We start from the raw sequence: 20,715 nt of genomic DNA, 5'->3' as shown, positions 1-20,715 counted from the left end.
CATGGTTTTATATTTCCTTAGGTAGGTCAAACTATTGATACTGAATGGGCTGGCCGCCTTTGTTTTATTCAGAATTCAATTCTGTTTTACTTTTAAATAAAGTCAGCTTTAATCTAGAAACCAAATGTCTGACTCACTGGCTGTTTTCATTCAACAAGAGATACAACTGCAGATCAATGAAATATCAACACATCAATATTTTTTCCTTCAGAAAAAAAAAAAAGAAAAAAAAAATTCTGACACTCAATGGTAATTTTTTTTTAATATCTTATGGAGCAAAAGATTATTTATATAAATCGAAAGCCATTCTTCTAGACAGGAAAACTGGAAGCAGTAGATAAGACTAATATAACTTGGTTCAATGTAACTCATTGCAAAATAAGAAGTTGGTGAGAATATTTCGACAGTGAATGAATTCCAGCAAAATGCAATTCTGGAGAGCAGAAAGAAGATTGGATGTATTTAGTTAAAAGGTCTGACATTGGGGAGATACAGTAAGAAGAGAATGTAAAGTCCAGAGAGAGGCTTAATTAGAGATGGCAGAGCTGCGATCAACCATGATCACTGTCTTTTTCATAGGACCATACTATCCAAAGTGTTCTCTTTTTCTAAGATGATAAGGTGTGATTTGAAGATTTGGTAAGTCAAGGGACCATTCAGAGTTGGCTCATTGTAACTGTAGGAAGTTAGAAAGTGGGTTGGTGTACATTGGTCAATATTTGGAGGCATATACCTGAGTGTATTTTCTTATCAAGTAGACAGCTTTTCTTGTAGATAAAAGTAATCTTTTCTATTGATTAGTTTGACAAGGTACAGCAGTGTTTCTTAGTTTAAACCTTCCTAAAGTGGAATATAGAGATAACTGGGTAGTTTTAGAGAAGTCAATTTTCAGTTTGATACTGATAATTTATGGTTATTATGTAGCCATTCAAAGATCAAAGAGCTGGTGCTTCACTCTTATTTTAAGTGGATGGTAAATAAATCTTTCTCAGATGATCCCGGTTCTTACTCTTTGAAAGCTCATTGAACTGAAGCATGTAAAGTAGTATCTTAATACATACAATAAGCACGTGAAGGATTTAAACTTAATACCTCTGAGCCAGCAAATGAACCTCTACAAGGTCAGCTGACCTGCTAGAAATAACTAAATCGCCCTTAAACTAAATCTACCAAATTGAAAAAGACACTGGTTAATATAGCCTGGGATACAATGTGTGTGTGTGTGTGTGTGTGTGTGTGTGTGTGATGGCTTGAATAACAGCAACAATTAAAGATCTATGAACGGGTATTCTATTTTACTTCTACTAGGAAAATGCTGGCAGGAGGGATTTCAGGGGGGACAGTTCTGGAGGAAGAAGGACTGAATAGGTTTTTTGGTATAGAATCCAACGTGCTTTATAATAATATTTTGGTTATATGGCTTATATGGAATCTCTATATAAGGATGTTGGAAGTTGTTAAAGAGGGCATGTGTAAAAGAGTGCAATGACTTAAGTTTTCCATTATTAATTAGTAGAGGAAATGGAATAACATGATTTTATTTAATTAAGATATCCCAGCTGACAAAAAGAATTTGTCAATAATTTGTTAATTAGATGTATTAGATGAGTGTGTATTAGAAGTGGAAGCAAGATGGATTTTCTTTTTTGAACTGGTAAATGGAATGTCAACTGAGCACTTCATTTAATAAAAGAAAAGGGAAAAGAAAAAAAAAAATAACTGATAGACACACTGAAACACGTATAAGGTTATTGAATCATTTGCTCTAAAAACTAAAACTGTTAAATCACAAAAACTAATTAAAAATAAAAAAAAACAACAAAATAACGAATGTCTATTCTCTATGCAAATCAATGTATGGTAGAACGACATCTCATATTCACAGGTTAGTGATACTAACTAAACTCCTGTAATCATAGCATAAAAATACAAGGTCAAACATTCACTTGAGTAAGCTTCCTCATTAACCCTCACCAACACTACCACCATAACAACAGCAACAACAACATCAAACTAAATCTCACTGTTCCATTAGATATGTCTTATCTTTTTTGTTATTTCTAATCATGTGTGTGTGTGTGTGTGTGTTTCTCTCATCGTAGTGTAATTTATGTTAAGAAAGCTATCTAATATTTGCTCAAATCACAGTGTACTAGATCATGTAATGTTACACACACACACACACACGCACACAGAGTTGCTATAGTAATAGTTAAGACTCCAGATCAGTCTAAACCATAACAGAACAGAAGAGATTAATGAAATCATGATGATGAACAACAATGACAAATATTCTAATCTCCATTGCTACGAGTCAGAATCCCTTCATCAGTATCTCTGCATTCAGTCACTTGGATTATATTCTTCAACTATAATCTAAAAGTTTTACTTTGCACTCTACAATTCTTAATCAGACAAAGCTATTCTGCAGGAAATACTTCTTTTTGACATATTTTCTTCTTATAAATCTTAATTCAGTTTTAATTCCTAGACAGAATTGTTTTGTATACATTGTAAACAATATACAAAACTTGAACCTTTCAAATTTGTGCCAGACTAAATGTTTTACAGTCTATATTCAAATCCAGGTGGAGGCGCAATGGCCCAGTGGTTAGGGCAGCAGACTCGTGGTCATAGGATCGCGGTTTTGATTCCCAGACCGGGTGTTGTGAGTGTTTATTGAGCAGGGGATGGTGGCGAACCCTGCTGTACTCTTTCACCACAACTTTCTCTCACTCTTACTTCCTGTTTCTGTTGTGCCTGTAATTCAAAGGGGCCAGCCTTGTCACACTGTGTCACGCTGAATATCCCCAAGAACTGCGATAAGGGTACACGTGTCTGTGGAGTGCTCAACCACTTGCAAGTTAATTTCACAAGCAGGCTGTTCCGTTGATCAGATCAACTGGAACCCTCGACATCGTAAGTGACGGAGTGCCAACAACAACATACTCAAATCCCAGAAGAGTCAACTTTGCCTTCAGCTTGTTTCAAGGCCCCAAGCATAGTGTGGTCAATCTAATGAACTATACTATATTTATAAACATTGTGTCAATATGAAAAATTGTCATCGCCATTATCATTATTAGAATTAGCATACAAATAAAGAGAAAGGAATGGTAACAAAATATAAATAGTGACAGTTCTATTTTTCTATGATGTACCTCTTAAAGCTCAACCTTTTCTGCATGCTGATTGGAAAAAGAAGTGCTCCACTAGTAACACAAGTAATAAACAAAAACATTTTTCTTCCACACTACAATGATCTAAGTCCATGATAGTGCAAGACATTTAAACCAGTACCATAGATAAAGGCAAAGCATTTCTGTTAATTTTTTAAGATAATATACATTTAATTTCTCTGGCCAGAGTAGCTTTTTTCATTTTGAAAATCTGTATATTTACATGAATTGTAAATCCCTCAAATATAGACACAGACTCAATAAATAGATAAGTATAAGATGTTTTACACTTAGGAGCACAATACAACATTTGTAGCAAGGTTTGACTATTTGATCTTGCAATCACTAGGCTAACACTAAAAGAAGGTGTGCCATAGATGAGTGGGCATTACTAACTTTATCAGTTTTGTTTATAATGTGTCATATACTTTTATTTGCATTTGTATTTACACATAGAAAGAAAAAGTATTCAGTACTTTTTCTTTATGATTGAATACTTGTCATAGAGTTTAGTAGTTTATTAGAAGCTGAGGCTTATCTTTCTTACTACTCTGAGTTTCCTGCTTCACACAGATTGTGAAAAGTGGAAATGAGAAATATAATGTAGCAATAGAATAACTTTGAATACACATACACACATACATATATCACATACACAAGCATGTTTTTTAAAGTATGAATGTATAACTTTAACTCAGTATATGCTAATATAAAGAACCCAAAGATAATTAGAAGATATACGAATGAGAATGAAGTGGATATAAACATGAAGAATATTTTCAAACCATTTTAATTTGCATCACCCATATATAGAAATATTATTGTCGGTTCATCATTCATTATCCAATATCATTTTTCTTGTATTGTGTGCCTAAGCAACACAAAAAGCTTAAATTTTTATTAGGGCAGCATCTATGATCTTTTTCGGGATATCTGAAACTGGTGAAAGGAAAAGAGAAAGAAGTATCCACAATCCACAGACTGGAGATATGCTCCAAATGCTTTCAACACAATGCACTGAGTTAAACATGCCCAAGGACCAGGTGGCGATGTTTAACTGAGTGATGGGTTAAATTACCACCCAAGACCAGGAACATTCCCATTTGACAGGCATCCACAAACTAAATTCCACTCTCACAGCTTTGAGTGACTAAAGGTTAAGATAGTGAGTACCATGGGATCAAACCAAAACTCACCGCTGCAAAACAAACTTCTCAACTACACAGAATGACTGAAGCTATTAAGTCATCAAGTGTCAGAAACGATAGAACACTTCATTAAGTGTGTTACAGAATTTAATCCATTCCTCAGCATTCTGAGTTCAAATCCAACCTAAATTGATTTATGTTGGAGCTCTCTTGAAGCAGCAAATCAATGCAATATGGGAGGTTATTGAAACAAATATACTATTCCCACTCTACAAATTATTGGTTTTTCTGACAATTTAACATATCCTGGTACTCTGGGATACAATAGTTAATGAGCTGTTTTTTCATGACTAAATGTCCTTTCTATCATCAACTACAACAGTATTTATTGTGGTCTAAAACACCTCCTCTCTTCTGCACAATGTTTTGGAAAGTTTCCTTTCTCATTATGATCAGTTTATTTGGATTGCATATTTATTATCTTAGGTGGTTTATCAGCCACAGTAAAAAGACAGCCATGTCTTTCTTAACAGACACATAGAATGGAAAGATTAACCTGGAGTAATATTTCTCAAAGTACATATAAGTTGTTTAATAAAGAGAGATATGGAAAGAAGTGATGAAATTAGATCACATGATGCTGTGAGAGATGATATAGTACATAACAGGCGGTGTACTATACCATAACAAACATATCCAGCTCATGCTAGCAATGAAAAACAGACATAAAAAGAGGATGCTTCTATTGCTACTGTTGAAGGTAATGATGATAATTGTTATGATTGATACAAATGGTAAGGCATCAAACTCAATACATTATGACTTCACTATTCTGAAGTCACATCCCGTAAGGGTTGTCTTTGAGCTTCATTGTTCAAAGGTAGATCAAACATTTACCAACAAGGTATTGGTTTGACTTAACTGACTATATTCTTTTCTTTCACAAAAGTGAGCCTCGTATTGAGGCAAAACAAATCACCATCATCTTAATTATTTTCAAATTTTGGAAAGGAATAAAATGACTATTCTCTGCTGGATGGACATGAAAGATATGATGCAAAAGTATTGAGAGAAAAAGTGTGCAACTGAACTAACTACTGTAGTGTCCAAGAGAGACAACTATGATGGGATGGGCATGTGGTGTACATGAAGAGTGAGAGATGTATGGAAAAAGAGTTAAACAATGGGATTAGAAAAAGCTTGCAGAAGAGGGAAACTGAAGATGTAGATAGAAGCATTCAAATCTTGGGATACTGGGTCTCACAAAGAAGATGATAAAGAACTGAGTCAAGCAAAAAGACACTAAACTGGCACCCCATCAGTTACAATGGTGAGGGTTGCAGTTGATCTGACCAATGAAACAGCTTGTGCATGAAATTAACATGCATGTGGCTGAGTACAGCACAGACTAATGTACCCTTAATGTAGTTCTTAGGGATATTCAGTGTGACACAGAATGTGACAAGGCTGACCCTTTGAAATACAGGTATAATTCATTTTTGCCAACTGAGTGGAATAGAGCAATGCGAAATAAAGTGTCTTGCTCAAGGACAGAACATGCCATTGAGAATAGAACTCATGATTTTATTATCATGAGCTGAATATCCTAATCATGAAGCCATGTGGCTTCACTGAAGAGATACTGTGTTGAAAATGACTCAACCAACCCAAACCAGTATGGAAAAAAACAAAAGCATAAAAATCATATATCTCAGATGTTATGGAGATGTTTCTTTATTTACATTGTAGATCTTATAGACTCCAAAAAGACAATAAAATGATGTGGTGGACTAGTTGATTTGGGAAGTGAAGGTATTTAGTCAGAATCTGAAGAATTTTAATTTTCAAGGCTCAGCATGCATTTTAATTTCTTTCTTTTTTTTACCTTTATATTTATATAGGACTTAACACACACACACAGAGTTTATTTATAATTGTTTATTGTGACAAAAAATATAAACTGCTTTTCATTTCCAGAGGGTAATATATTCATAAAATAATACCCGTTGAAAAGGATAGGCACAAATGAAGCATTACAGAGACATACAATCATGGACACACACACACACACATACACAGAGTGTATTCAAATAAACAGCAGAAATATGCAGAAGTAACAGATTGTAAAGTGAAACTAATAGAGATCAATGTATTTATTTGTTGTGGAAATATCTGCCAGCTGGGTGATTTATCTCACAATTTATCTACATAATGTTATTTGAGAGAACACTGTTATAGCAAACCTTTTACCAGCATGACACACTCTGATTATATATTTTTACCATCAGGATTTCCCTTGAGTTACCAGACGACTGTTTTGTAAGCAAGAGGGTTCATCATCACCATTTATTATCCATGTTCCATGCTAGTATTAGTTGAATGGTTTGACAGGATCCAACAGGTCTGAGGATTGCAATGTGCTTCACTGGCTGGTTTGGCATGGTCTCTACAGCTCGATGCCCTTCTTAACATCAATCATTTTATATTATGTACTGGGTGCTTTTATTTTTGTAATGTACTCCAGTATATTCATCATCTTTTTAACATTCACTTTTTCATGCTACCATAGGTCAGATGGAATTTGTTGAAGAGAATTTTCTATAGCCAGATGTCTTTGCTGTTGCTAACCCTCACTTGTGTCCAAGTAAGATAATATTTCTCCATAACATGTTTTCATGGAAGACTGGAAACGAAGGACACTACTCGTATGATGAGGACACTTGTTTAAGACTATCACACAAAGTCAAGACAAGAAGGCCATCACACATAAACAAACACAGACACACGCGAGAGACTTCTTTCAGTTCCCATCTACCACATCCAGTCACAAGACTTTGGTCAACCCAAGGTGCCATGCAGTGGGACTGGACCTGAAATTATGTGGTTGGGAAGTGTGTGCCTACTATTTAATTACTTATATTGATTTCAAATTTTGGCACAAGGCCAGCAATTTCGAGAGAAGGGGAAGTTGATTACATCAACCCCCAGTGTTTAACTAGTACTTACTTTATCAATCTCAAAAAGATGAAAGGCAAAGTTGACCTTGGTAGGATTTGAACTCAGTACATAAAGATAGGCAAAATACTGTTAAGCATTTTACTCAGCGCGCTAACAATTCTGCCAGCTTGCTGCCTAATTTAAGTACTTATATCAATAAACAATATGAGAGATCAAAGACACAGTCAATTCCAACTAACCAGACACTTTATAAAACATTAAAAACCAGGTGATATACTGTCTCTGTTCTTCTTATATTAATTACTGTCATTATAATCCCTGTTTTAATATTTTTTCGTTTTTCATAGTCAGACAGTATATTTGACAACATCTATCCATTCCATGCTGTCCTCAGCTAAAATTCTCCTTTTTCATCCCCAGATTTCACACACTAACATCTCTAGCTTAAATCCATGTTTTTCTTCTGGATAGCTTAAAGCATGACCAATCACAAACTTTCCTTGCCAATTTTCCTTACCAACATGTGACAGCACTATCTTAAATTCTTGTTTCTTAGATATTCAGTGCCTTTTGCTCTTAAATAGATTCTTTGCATATATAGTTTATATTTGACACAAATATATTCATTGAGAAAACTTAGGGGATTACATTAGCCTTTGGATTCACAAACAGGATTGTATTCATATTTTTGACATGATTTTACAATTACAATAACTAATTCATACACTCATATCTATGTATCTATACTTTTACACACACACACACACACACACATTCATTTATACATACATATATAAATATATACACACACAATAACACATACATACTTAAATCACTCGTATAAGCTATTTTATATGCTTTTCCACACAACATGATGGAAAATAAGCACACACGTACATAACTTGTTTGTGTGAGGTTCTATAACTATCAACTGCCATTTATGCAATTACATCATGCACTCATATTCAAGATGTCTCCCAAATCACACTATTCACATGACTTCTAAAAACCAATCTAAACACACTAAACTTTACATTATAAAAATGGCTTCAGCAGCCTTGTTCTCAATGTAACGAACAGGAAAACATAGAACGAATCATAAAAATATATCTTTTGAAATTTAAAGAATATCCAAACATTTTTATTTGATTACAATAACAAAACATGGATCACATCTCCGAATGGAAACACATCAATGAAATATACAGTAGTGTTTTTAATATAAATAACTCAGACTAACACATCATTATCTAAACATTTTCAGTCCCATCTAAAAGCCAACTTAACCTTTTTATATTTATTTGGTGCTAAATGAACTGAAACAAATCAATATAATCATCCAAGTGATTAACACTTCAAACTAGAGATTTATAATTATCATTTAGTTTAGTATTTTTTTTCTCTTATTAATTGTGTAATAATATCAAACCTGAAAAATTCTTAATCTTTAAATTCCTCATCATTATTAACATCTTATTTTTCATATTTTTTCAATAGTTATGGGTTTGACCACGATGTAAAATAATCTTCTGATCTATTTGCACATCTTTTCTCTGTTGTTGTATCTTTGACCTATCTTTGAGAAAAGTGGTTTCTTTCTCCCTTGTTAGCATATATTATCAACCTGTGATACCTATTTATGTAATAGCTATCATCTCTTCTTACCATACATACATTCCAACATTGAGATATTTATTCTCTGGCGTAGGTGTGCATGCACACATCAATATATCTCATAACCTACCCTCCTACTCAAACATCAATGTATTTTGTATCCAATCATAATTTTTTTCAATCAGTCTGTCTTCTAAGTTCACAGAGCCTAGCCAATGGATCATATTCAACTCGTTTATTTCCGGTTATTGAATGTTATATAATTTAACTGCTTACAATAGAATGTAGACTCTTTCCAGAGCTTCAATAGTTTTCTAAGGCCTTCAAAAGAGTTAATTCAAAGAGATCAGAACAATATTTTGTTCCATAGGAAATCATATTTTATTAGTCTATAGAAGAGAGAGAGAGAGAGAGAGAGAGAGAGAGAGAGAGAGAGAGAGAGAGAGAGAGAGAGAGAGAGAGAGAGAGAGAGAGAGAGAGAGAGAGAGAGAGAGAGAGAGAGACAGAGAGAGAGAGTTTGTGCGTATGTGCATATTAAAGTCAGAGATTATAAAATGTATAGTAAATGATTGTTTTAGTCTTAATGATTGCTGATGATAGTCTGTAAATGAAGAAATTTTGTATGAGGCATGAAGAATATAAAGTTCTTATATCTCAATGTAAGAATAATTTGTTTACACAAACAAAACAAATAATAAACTCATATATAACTGATATGAAAAAGACATTAAATAAATAAATAAATAAATAATTGGTAAACTTGATGAAATTATACCTCTTGAGCTTCTATATTCATTTATTTTCATCATATAAGCTAGATTAATTTCCCCTTATCTAGAGTAAGCTATTTACTTTAAAGGTAACTTTTTATTACAATAAAACAGAAACTAGAAGTCAACAAATTTGCTCCTCATTAGAATAGTTTTGTGATACAGTACAGATTTATTCTTGCTTACTAGATTTCCCCACCAGAATTACCTATCTTTTTAACTTATGTCTTACTATATATATATATATATATATATAATTGCATATTTCCTTGCAACTTTAAGATGATCATTTTAAGACAATAATTCTACAATGTTAAACCCTATCATAAATTTTCTCCTTTTAACATCTTAACTTCTGCTCTAAAATTTTTTTAACATTATAATGAAAATGATACTCATAAATTATATATCAAAAGCAATGGAATTCAGAAATGGTGTGTTGAATTCCTGATCCTGAAGGACAAAGGACAAATATAATAACACACAACTACTGTTTTATGTGTCATTTATAAGAAGCCAAAATCTCTCTAAGATAACCATAGGCTAACAATAAGCAAGTAGTCTTTTTGGCATTCAACACCTCGTTAGCAGATTCTAAATGGATGATGGTTTAAATGAAACCTTAAATGAAAACTATGTCTGAATGTGCTTTCACTGTAAGCTCATTGACTCAATTACTCTCTTTTTCTCTTTTTTTTATTTAGACATGAAATAAGTACATTGATATTTCTGAGCTTTAAAATCAATAAAGAAATCCAAGCAAGCACACACTCACACACATATACACACATGTATGTATGGGTATGTATGTGTATATGTACACACATACACATAATGGGTACATAGACATAGAATTCAAACGTTTTTTTTTTTATTAAATGATATTTCACAAAGAAACCAGCATAGAAAAAAATCTAAGAATTAAGGCACCAAGATAAAATTGATAGAACTAGCAGCAATTAAAGTAAAGGAGAGAGGTGAGGTATTAGCCAGAATGACAGTTCACAATTTTGTGAGATAATAGATGAATGAACAGAAATGTATTTGGGTTTAAGATATGATCTTTTTCTACGTTTTATCAAACAAGCAAAAACAAAAAGAAAACGTACATGATAATACCATTTACTTGTTTGTTTATCTAATATCAAGTATGAGAGCAATATATGATTTATTTCTGGGAGACTGATTTTTGTCAGGTGTCATTTAACAAGTGGGGCAACAACCAAGAATTCCTGTACAAATGATAGGAGTATTTTTGGTTAAAATGCCTCATTTTGATGTGTGTGTGTGTGTGTGTGTGTGTGTGTGTGTGTGTGTGTGTGTGTGTGTGTGTGTGTGTGTGTGTGGTGTGTGTTTAAAGAAATTAGAATATGATTCCCTACATGAATCTTCCTTATCTGGATTTATTTATTTTTTGACAGTAATTGATATAATATCAATAATGAGCATAAAACAAAAACCAGATATATTAGGTTCAAGGTTTTTTAAAAAAAAAGAAGAAAAAAAGGGTTTATAGAATATTAACAATAATAATTATAATAATCAATGCACGTATCTTCACTAGTCTAAATAATATCGAGGCATACAGTTTACATATAATCAATGGTATCTGCTAGCTGTGTTTACTGGTTAATTAGCTAATTTACTTTAAAAGAAATATATGAGTAAATAGTCAACAGCCTATTATATTCCATCCCCTTCATCTTTGTTTCACCCTCATTTCTAATCAACAAATAATTCCAGAATTGTCTAACTATAATAACGCAGAATTGGGAAAAAATTTCCAAGTCTTACCGTAGGAGGGAATGAAAATCCTTCAGATTCAACGTTGGATATAATCACAAACACCACAACAAAAAAAAAAATTAAATGGGAGAGTGAGGGTGGGAGAGAAAAGGTAGGGAGAAAGAGAGAAAAGGTAAACTGCGTATGTGTATGAGTGAGTGTGCGTATGTGTGTGTAATTATATTATATACAGCAATTTGTATATGCGTCTCTATGTGTTAGCAGCTAAATATTTAAATCCCACATACAGCAGCAGAACATAAGTTAGAGAGAGTGAGGTGGCACATAGCTGCTGTCAATGACTTGCTACTACTGGTACTGCTACCACTACTGCTATTGCTTCTTAAGTTATCTGCTACTATTGTTGTAGTTGGAACTACTGCTGCTGCTACTAATGCTGCTACTGCTATAGCAATGACTTGGATTATGGGATAATGAGCAGTACTAACAGCTGTGCTAATATCATAAACTAATTTTTTTAGAGAGAGAGTGTGTGAGTGAGAGAGAGAGAGAGTGTGTGAGTGAGAGAGAGAGAGAGTGTGAGTGAGAGAGAGAGAGTGTGAGTGAGAGAGAGAGTGTGAGTGAGAGAGAGAAAGAGAGATGGGAGAGAGAAAGAGAAAGAATGAGAAGACAGAGAGAGGAAAGTGAAATGGGGGAAAAAATGAAGAGAGAAAGGAGAGTGTCAAATGAGAGAATATGAGTGGGTGGAGAGAGAGTGTGCAAGAGTGGATAAAGAGTGAGTAGAGAGAGGTGGGGATGGAAACCTAAATCAAGAATGAGTGAGAGAGAGAGAGAGAGAGAGAGAGAAGAGAAAAGAGAGGGAAGAGATAAATAACAAGATGAATAGAAGAGACGAGAGAGAAGTAAAATGAGAGAGAAAAAGAGACAATTGAAGAGGAAGGGAAAAAGAGATGAGAAAAATGGAAGACAGATAAGATTTAAAGATGAGCAGGGAAAGAAAAAGAGAATAAAAGATGAAGCGAGAAAGCGAGAGAGAAAGACAGAGAGACTGAGAGACAGACAGATAAAGGATTTGAGTAAGAGAGCTGGAGAGAGAAGGAAGGAATAAAGGAAAGAAGCAAGTGTTGAAATGTAAGATAAAGCCAGTGTTCTTGCTCAGCAGTCAGTAAAGATACTCCCACTCTATTTTAGCATTATACACATATCGAATAGAAATATATATTGATTAGTAAACTTTGATATGGAATCAATATTTGCCATTAAATAAATTTATGACCCAAATCAAGGTACATAACTATTGCAGTCAGGGCGCAGAGTTTCAGTGCAATAAAATAAAAAAAGAAAAGAAAGGAAGGAATATAGTGATCATGAAGTAAATGATATACAATCAAACCTTTACTCAAAGGCTAAGCCTTAACTTCATTGATCCTATTATCTCAAGAAACAAGTGAGGAAAAGGCTTTCCAGAAATTGCAACAGTAACCCCCAAATATTTCTTTCAAATCAGAAAAGGAACCCCTTCCCACCATTAAAATGAAAGAAAGAGAATCTTTAAATTCTTCAAATGAACAGAAATAATTAGTTAATGCTGGTTTCACAGTTGGAGAGATAGGGTTTTCTTGAAAACCGCAACAATTGAGTAACTTAAAGGGTCTCCTTTTAGTCTTTTAAATATAATAAATACGGAAAATTCAGACAAAATATACCAAAGTGACATACAACCATTTAAATTTTTCCTTAAAGCTTTTATTTTTGTATACCTTTTATGCTTTTCCTTGATTAAACAGGTGTTTGTGAAATGTTTGTGTTCAGGTGTACACATTATTATTGTAAACAACCTCATCTTTTCTTCATTAGTTTAACACTCTACCACTGAATCATTTACAAATTTTCTTTTATCTATTCTATTGCCATATAAGTGTAGTGGGGAGGTGAAGGAAGATTTGATACATTGTGAAAGACAGTGAAACATTAACTACGAGAAACAAAAATCACAATTCATAGACAGATAATTTAAACCATTTGCACTCATTTATAAAGCACTGCATATTGTTCTATGATACCTTCATATAATAGAAACTATTATCTATTGGTTAAAAGAAGCTACTTTCTTTTCATACAAACATGTTTTTCATACAAACAAGCCTCTTTAATGTGCTCTAATACAGCAGAAATATTCATCTCTTTAAGAAGCCTACAAGTCATAATGCTATAACTTTGAAACATCGAAGTAAAAGTTTCAAATCATTCTTGGAGAATGTCCATGACATGTCTGAAGTACCTCACAGGATTTGGTTTCATTCTTTATGAGAAAACATTTTTGTTACAACTGCAAAGTCAAATTAATTGTATATAAAATAAATGACTTATCTGATTTTATTTATGGTTTAGTTTTCTTTTTATAATTTCAAAATAAAGCATACTAATTTTAATACACAACTATTTTGACATATATATATATCATGAGACTATATACTGATATCTTGTTATCACCACCATTATCTTCTTTTCAGCTACTCTCATCCTTACTTATATAATACTCATATAATACAGGGTAGCCACATGTCTCCTCTACAGCAAGATACCTGTTCCTGTATCTCACTAGTGCTCGTGTCACAAGAAAAACACTCAGTAGATTTTGTAAAGGGGTTAGTGTTGGAAAGGGTATTTAACTGTAGAAACCATGCCAAAGCACACACTGGATCTCAATGCAATCCTAAGTAAAAGAGTCAAAAGAAAGAGTAGGTATGGCTAGGCAGCTTTTTAATCGCTACAAATTTTTTCGATACATTACAGATCCTCATATATACAGGATTTAAAGTTAAGTTTGAATTAAATTATTTAATGATTTACCTGTACAAGAAGATCTATAAAATCCTGTATATACGAGGATCTGTATGTATCAAAACATTTGTAGCGATTAAAAAGCTGCCTAACTGTACTTACTCTTCCTTTTGACTCTTTTACTTTTTACTTTCACACACAAGGAATACCTAAGACTAGAATTGGTAACATACCATAAGAACACTACCGGCTTTTTGGGAATTCTAAGGGTGAACAAGCTCTATTTGTACTCTTATACGGCCTTAATAGAACACACCTCAACTGACTATATATATATAATAATAATATATATTGTGATAATAATAATCTCTCCTACAAAAACCACTAAAAATGTAATGTTTCTAACGCTTCATTTAATCTAATCCAAAGACATGGAACATATATTGTTAACTGATGTTTCTGCATTACTGACAACAAATTTGAGAAAACATGCTTCCCCAATCACTTAAACTTGCTGAATGTGTTTTTCTGTAGATTAGTCTTCTGGTTTCTATTTTGAAACTTTGAATTATCTTTGATACAGAATTATATGGGGCCTGACTGGCTCCCATGCCGGTAGCACATAAAAAGCACCCACTACACTCTTGGAGTGGTTGGTGTTAGGAAGGACATCCAGCTGTAGAAACCTTGTCAAATCAGATTGGAGCCTGATGCAGCCTCCCGGCATGCCAGTTCTCAGTCAAACCGTCCAACCCATACCAGCATGGAAAGTGGACGTTAAATGACAATGATAATGATGATGAATTATATTATTATAGGTCAATTCAAATGCTTCCTGTTGAGAAAGCAGGCAAACCAATCAAATAACATAAAAGAGTGATGACGTTAATATTTGCTATTGATTATGATATAGTTCCTATACTTTTCTTTAATGGTTTTAAGAAATATAAAAAAGAACAAGAAAAGAATACATAGCATTATACAAAATGATAAATGTTATGAGGTATTTAATCATTAGAAAGTGCATCAAACTGTAAAAATATAATTTATATCAAAATTTGATTTTAAAATCAACACCAACACCATTTAACATCCATTTTCTATGCTAATATGGGTCGGATGGTTTGACAGGACCTGGAAAAACACAGGGGCTTTGTCGAACTCCAGTGTCACTTTTGAATTGGTTTCTATGGCTGGATGCCCTTCCTAATGCCAACCAATTTACAATGTGTATTGAGTACTTGTTTTATGCTAGCAACACTAATGAGGTCACCAAGTAAATAGTGATGAAAAAAAAATGATTAAAATAATACACATGAAGATTAAAAAGCCGAAGATGAAAATAAGGAACATGATAATGAAATATTTGTGACTGGACATCTCTGTGTAGTTTATCAGTCTAAGAATAGTTCAAGAATACAGTATGCATAAGGTACTAAGGGTACATTATCTGAAGTTGAGGAAACAGTACTCAGAGTCCATGAAAAATTAAATTTCTAACTGTTAGATGTCTAAGACAGTTGGATGTTTCTTAACAGCTGGTGTCTATACATTTTATATTTCCCCTATAATTAATTGGAATATGAACAAATGAGGCTCTTGACAGCCATTTTTAGTAGATCAAGTGATTTGCTAGAAACAGCTATCAAGTTTCTTTAAATCATACCCTACCATTATTTTAAAGGAAGGAAGGACACATTGCCTAATGTAGTATTAGATATTATAATATCTCAATAAAAGACAGGATAGTGATGTCTCAAACACCTTTGACTGTAAGTGAGCTTGTTCGGGGATACCTAGGGCTAAACAAAAACAAGAACTAATTGGTTTTAGATAAAACTTGGAGCAGTTCCTGAGAGTAAATTATAAGGTCAGTACAATTACAAAGAGTCATTTCTATTGTAAATCAGGATAAGATTTTTACTCATGTAAAAAGTAATATGTACATGTCAAGCTGTAGTTTATCACAAAACCTTTCTACTAATACATCAAGATTAAATGGATTGGTATAATGCACATAATGCATTAGTGCATCTCATGCAACATGTTTACACTTTGGGTAGTAGTGGGTTAGTGCAGTGATGTGTGATTTGAGTGATGGATAGACTGACAAGTAAATGGATGTGTGAGCAGCCAAGTGGATGAACATGTGATAACAAATATAGCAAAGTAACAAAATATAAAATAATTGTCAATTAGAAACATTGTTGCTTGCTTAAGTCTTAATACTTCAGCCATTAGTGCTTTCAAGTTCATCTGATGAACTGATTTGATTTCATCCTCTCATTGATAAATTGGGAGTTGAAAGTGTAAAAATATATATCTTTACAGCTCAGAGATATTGAAGATGTATTTCCACATGTCCAACTCTCCTCTGTAGTTCAGAGTCAGGTCTTGTCTCCAAACCAAGTGTGTTTCCACAATTCAGAAATTTATAGTGTTCTGCATGTTTTGCCAAGGTCTATGTTTTCATATCTGTGCTGGAATACTGTGTTGAGTAAAGTTGCTTTGATAAACTGTTCCACTATTCTGACATAACTGTCACTTTATTGATCCAATGTATCTGTCTCCACATTGGCAAAATAAACAATAAGGCAAAATCACTCAGTGCAGATTTTCAGCACAGATGAACACACCAAACAAATATAAAGACACAGACCTTAGCAAGACACCAGAGGTGCTGTAAACTTAACTTTTGGATTGTGGAGGCACACTTCATTAGAAGACAAAACTCTACCATGGACCATAGAGGAGAGCTAAACAGGTCAAAATACATATTTTATATCCATGTATTCTAGTGCTTCCAACTCCTTATTTTGTTGATGAGAAAACAAATCCATTCATATGAGGAAGAATTATGAACTCAAAAGTACTTAAACATTAAAATTGAAACCAGCAATGATGCACCCAGTCCTCAGTTATTTGTTATGTTTTGTTATTTTCTCATTTTCCTGTATATTTGTTGTCATCCACTCAGTCAATTTGTATATTTTAATTACTTAAATCATAACTGCACCAACCAACTACTCAGAGTAAATGAATTTAGTATGATGGACAGAAATATCTCCAACAGTTTTTAACTTGTTAATGAAATAAAAAGAAAATAATCAATAGAATTCCGAAGCATTATCTAATTCCATGCATTTGATATCATGATTATCATCATCATCATTTTAATATTTACTTATCTATGCTTGTATGGGCCACACAGAATTTGTTGAGGCAGATTTTCTTTGGCTGGATGCTCTTCCTGTCATCAACTCTCACTTGTTTCCAAGTAAGATATTTCCCCATTACCAGACATGTTTTCATGAAAATCACTGCTTGTATGATGGTGACAGTTGCTTACAACTATCAAGTGATGTCAAGGCAAGGAGACCATAACACACACACACACACACACACAATGGGTTTCTTTTGGTTTCCATCTACCAAATCCATTCACAAGGCTTTAATTGGTTAGGGGCTGTAATAGAAGACACTTGACCAAAGTTCCACACAGAGGGACTGAACATGAAACCATGTGGTTGGAAAGTAAACTTCTTACCACACAGCCACACCTGTGCATTTACACATCTTCAATTGTTTAACTGTTTACCTAGTAAATGACTGGAATTATATAGCAAACTATCTTATTTAACTCTACAACATTCTTTTAGACTTACAAGGTTTATATAATTCAAACAGCTGGGTATCAAAATACATTATCGTTATGAATAAATTATTATTATAATTAATGTGTGGATGTTTACAAAAATGATGTTAACAACTCCTGAATTTTGAAATAATAAGTTAAATAACGTAGGTTTATGTTAATAGTAGTCATTAAATGTGGACAGAGACAAGCTCACAATCAATACCTTTCCTATTATGTTTTATAGCTTCTGATAAAGTAAGAAAATAAAATCATGTTGCAATAATACATGAAAAGTTACTACTACTACGACTACTTTATTAAGGGGGAAAATTTAAAGTTTTAAAATTGATTTTGTTTCATTTGCTTTAATAACCCATTTTTTATTGCAATTTTATTGAATTTGGCAGGAAGTAAGACATTAAATATAGAAGGATATAAGACACTAGCAATAGCCAGAATCTGTATATTCACACGAAATCCAAGCATTGAGATGGAGACTGAAAAGAAAATGGCCACTCATCAGAAACAGTAGAAGAGATACAGTGAAGTAGTTAGTGTGAGTGACCAGGTCGTAAATGTAGATGCCTGTTATTATTACTAATAATCATGAAATAAAAATGAATATGACATTGTATAATTTTAATGGATACAATGACTACCACAGTTCAATTATTCTACGTGTTGCAGATAAAACTGTTATGCTATATACATTTGTTTACTGAAACTGATGTCTTTAGTAAATTTCCCAACTTTACTCCTCTTTTCAATTTATAAGCTCTGTTGAAATATTAGAACTGTCTCTGAATTAGGGTTGCAAGTTAGTGATAAAACTGAAAGGCCTTAAAAACTTTTCAGATAGAGTACATAAAACAATAATGTAGGAAGTGATAATATATTTCATTTTGGCTTAGTCAGTCTCTTGCTACTATGAGCTCTGGTTGTGGGTGCAACTTGCCTGAATCCCTGTGAACCCACAGAGACTGATTCAACCAAAATTAAATACACACACACACTTTATCTTTTACTTGTTTCAGTTGTTGGACTGTGACCATGCTGGAGCACTACCTTGAAGGGTTTTAGTTGAACAAATTGACTCCAATACTTATTTTCTTAAGCCTGGTACTTATTCTATCGCTCTCATATGCTGAACTGCTATGTTACAGGAATGTAAATAAACCAGCACCAGTTATCAAGCTGTAGTGCGGGATAAACACAAACACACCTAGATAAATACATACAAACACATGCATACATACACACACACACAGAGAATCGAAGGGTTTTAAAATCAAAGTCTTAATAAGTAGGAAGGTAGACAAACCACAAATCCCTTCAGGTAGATGGCCCTACTTGATCTGTAGAAAAGGCATAGGTAGAAACTCTATAAGATGTACCCAGAGTAAGCTATGGACATATAAGAGGGGCAGCAATATCAAAGGAAGGTTAACTAGGAAGATAGTTTTTGTATGTGGCAGATGCTCAGGAGCAATAAACACTGGAAATATGCAGAGAACAGTTTCTGTCACATTCCAGGGAGAAAAACTAGAAGTAGTAGACAGCTTCCGTTACCTAGGTGACCAAGTCAGTAGTGGGGTGGACGGTCTGAAAGTGTAGCTGCTAGAATAAGAATAGTCTAGGCAAAGTTCAGAGAGCTGCTACCTCTGCTAGTGACAAAGGGCCTCTCGCTCAGAGTAAAAGGTAGACTGTATGATGCATGTGCATGAACAGCTATGCTACATGGCAGTGAAACATGGGCTGTGACTGCACCTTGAGAGAAAAGTTGGTCCTAAGGAGCATCAGATGTGGTATGCAAGTGAGACGACTGTGCTGCTATGGACATGTGGTGCGATGGATGAGGATACCTGTGTGAAAAAGTGTCACACCCTAGCAGTTTAAGGAATCTGTGGAAGAGGTAGACTCAGGAAGACCTGGGATGAGGTGGTGAAGCACGATCTTCGAATATTGGGCCTCACCAAGGCAATGACTAGTGACCGAGACAGTTGGAAATATGCAGTGCTTGAGAAGACCTGGCAAGCCAAGTGAGACCATAACCCGTGGCCTATGCCAGTGGTGTAACCAGCCTACTTATGCATTGCTTGCGAAGACCTGTTGAGGCAAGTGAAATCACAATCAAAATCAAATTCGCTGACGTGGCTGATGACAGCACTGCCTGACTGGCACCTGTGCTAGTGGAACGTTAACAGCACCATCCAGAGCATGATCGTTGCCAGGGCCGCTGACTGGCACCCATGCCAGTGGCACATAAAAAGCATCATTCGAGCATGATCATTACCAGTGTTGCCTTACTGGCACTTGTGCCGGTTGCATGTGAAAAACAACATTTGAGCGAGGTTGTTGCCAGTGCCACTGGACTGGCTCCTGTGCAGGTGGAACATAAAAAAAACCCATTTGAGCATGGCCGTCACCATTACCGCCTGACTGGCCCTCATGCCAGTGGCACGTAAAAGCACCCATTACACTCTCAGAGTGGTTGGCGTTAGGAAGGGTATCCAGCTGTAGAAACTCTGCCAGTCCTCAGTCAAACTGTCCAACCCATACCAGCTTGGAAAGCGGATGTTAAACGATGATGATAATGATACATACACATACTTATAAAGTGAGGGGGCTTTGTTCACAGGTGATCTAAATGATTAGGTACGCTAGGTAAGTGCTGTAACAGATTACTAGGGCTCCAAGGTTGTAACTGAGATGGTAGTTATGGAGCCATTGCAGATTTCCATTTGTCTCTGATAATGGAATATCCTATGCTCTGGGATATGTCAAAAACAGCTGTAAGACTTTGAATTTTTTCCAATAATAATAATAATAATGTATATGACTTGCCTTAACGTTTGTTGTCTTCTTTAACAATTATACAT

General features: G+C 34.2%; 1 protein-coding gene across 7 annotated transcripts in view; it reads right to left on the bottom strand.

Annotated features, from left to right (window-relative positions):
- Window positions 1-20,715, bottom strand: part of LOC106879196 (ras-related protein Rab-3) — a 232,181-nt gene that overhangs the window by 49,466 nt on the left and 162,000 nt on the right. Inside the window, exon 1 of one of the 7 annotated variants that reach the window (XM_014928657.2) lies at window positions 11,464-11,826. The exons of 5 other annotated variants lie outside the window; for them this stretch is intronic. The gene's annotated coding sequence lies outside the window, so the exon portion shown is untranslated. Of the gene's footprint in view, window positions 1-11,463; window positions 11,827-20,715 lie in introns of those variants that run through there. One more of the 7 variants, XM_014928658.2, reaches the window with a different exon arrangement.

Source organism: Octopus bimaculoides, chromosome 8 (assembly GCF_001194135.2).
Source record: "Octopus bimaculoides isolate UCB-OBI-ISO-001 chromosome 8, ASM119413v2, whole genome shotgun sequence".
Classification (NCBI taxonomy): Eukaryota; Metazoa; Mollusca; class Cephalopoda; order Octopoda; family Octopodidae; genus Octopus; species Octopus bimaculoides.
The sequence above is the reverse complement of the archived record's forward strand: the minus strand, read 5'-3'. Positions and strand labels throughout refer to the sequence as shown.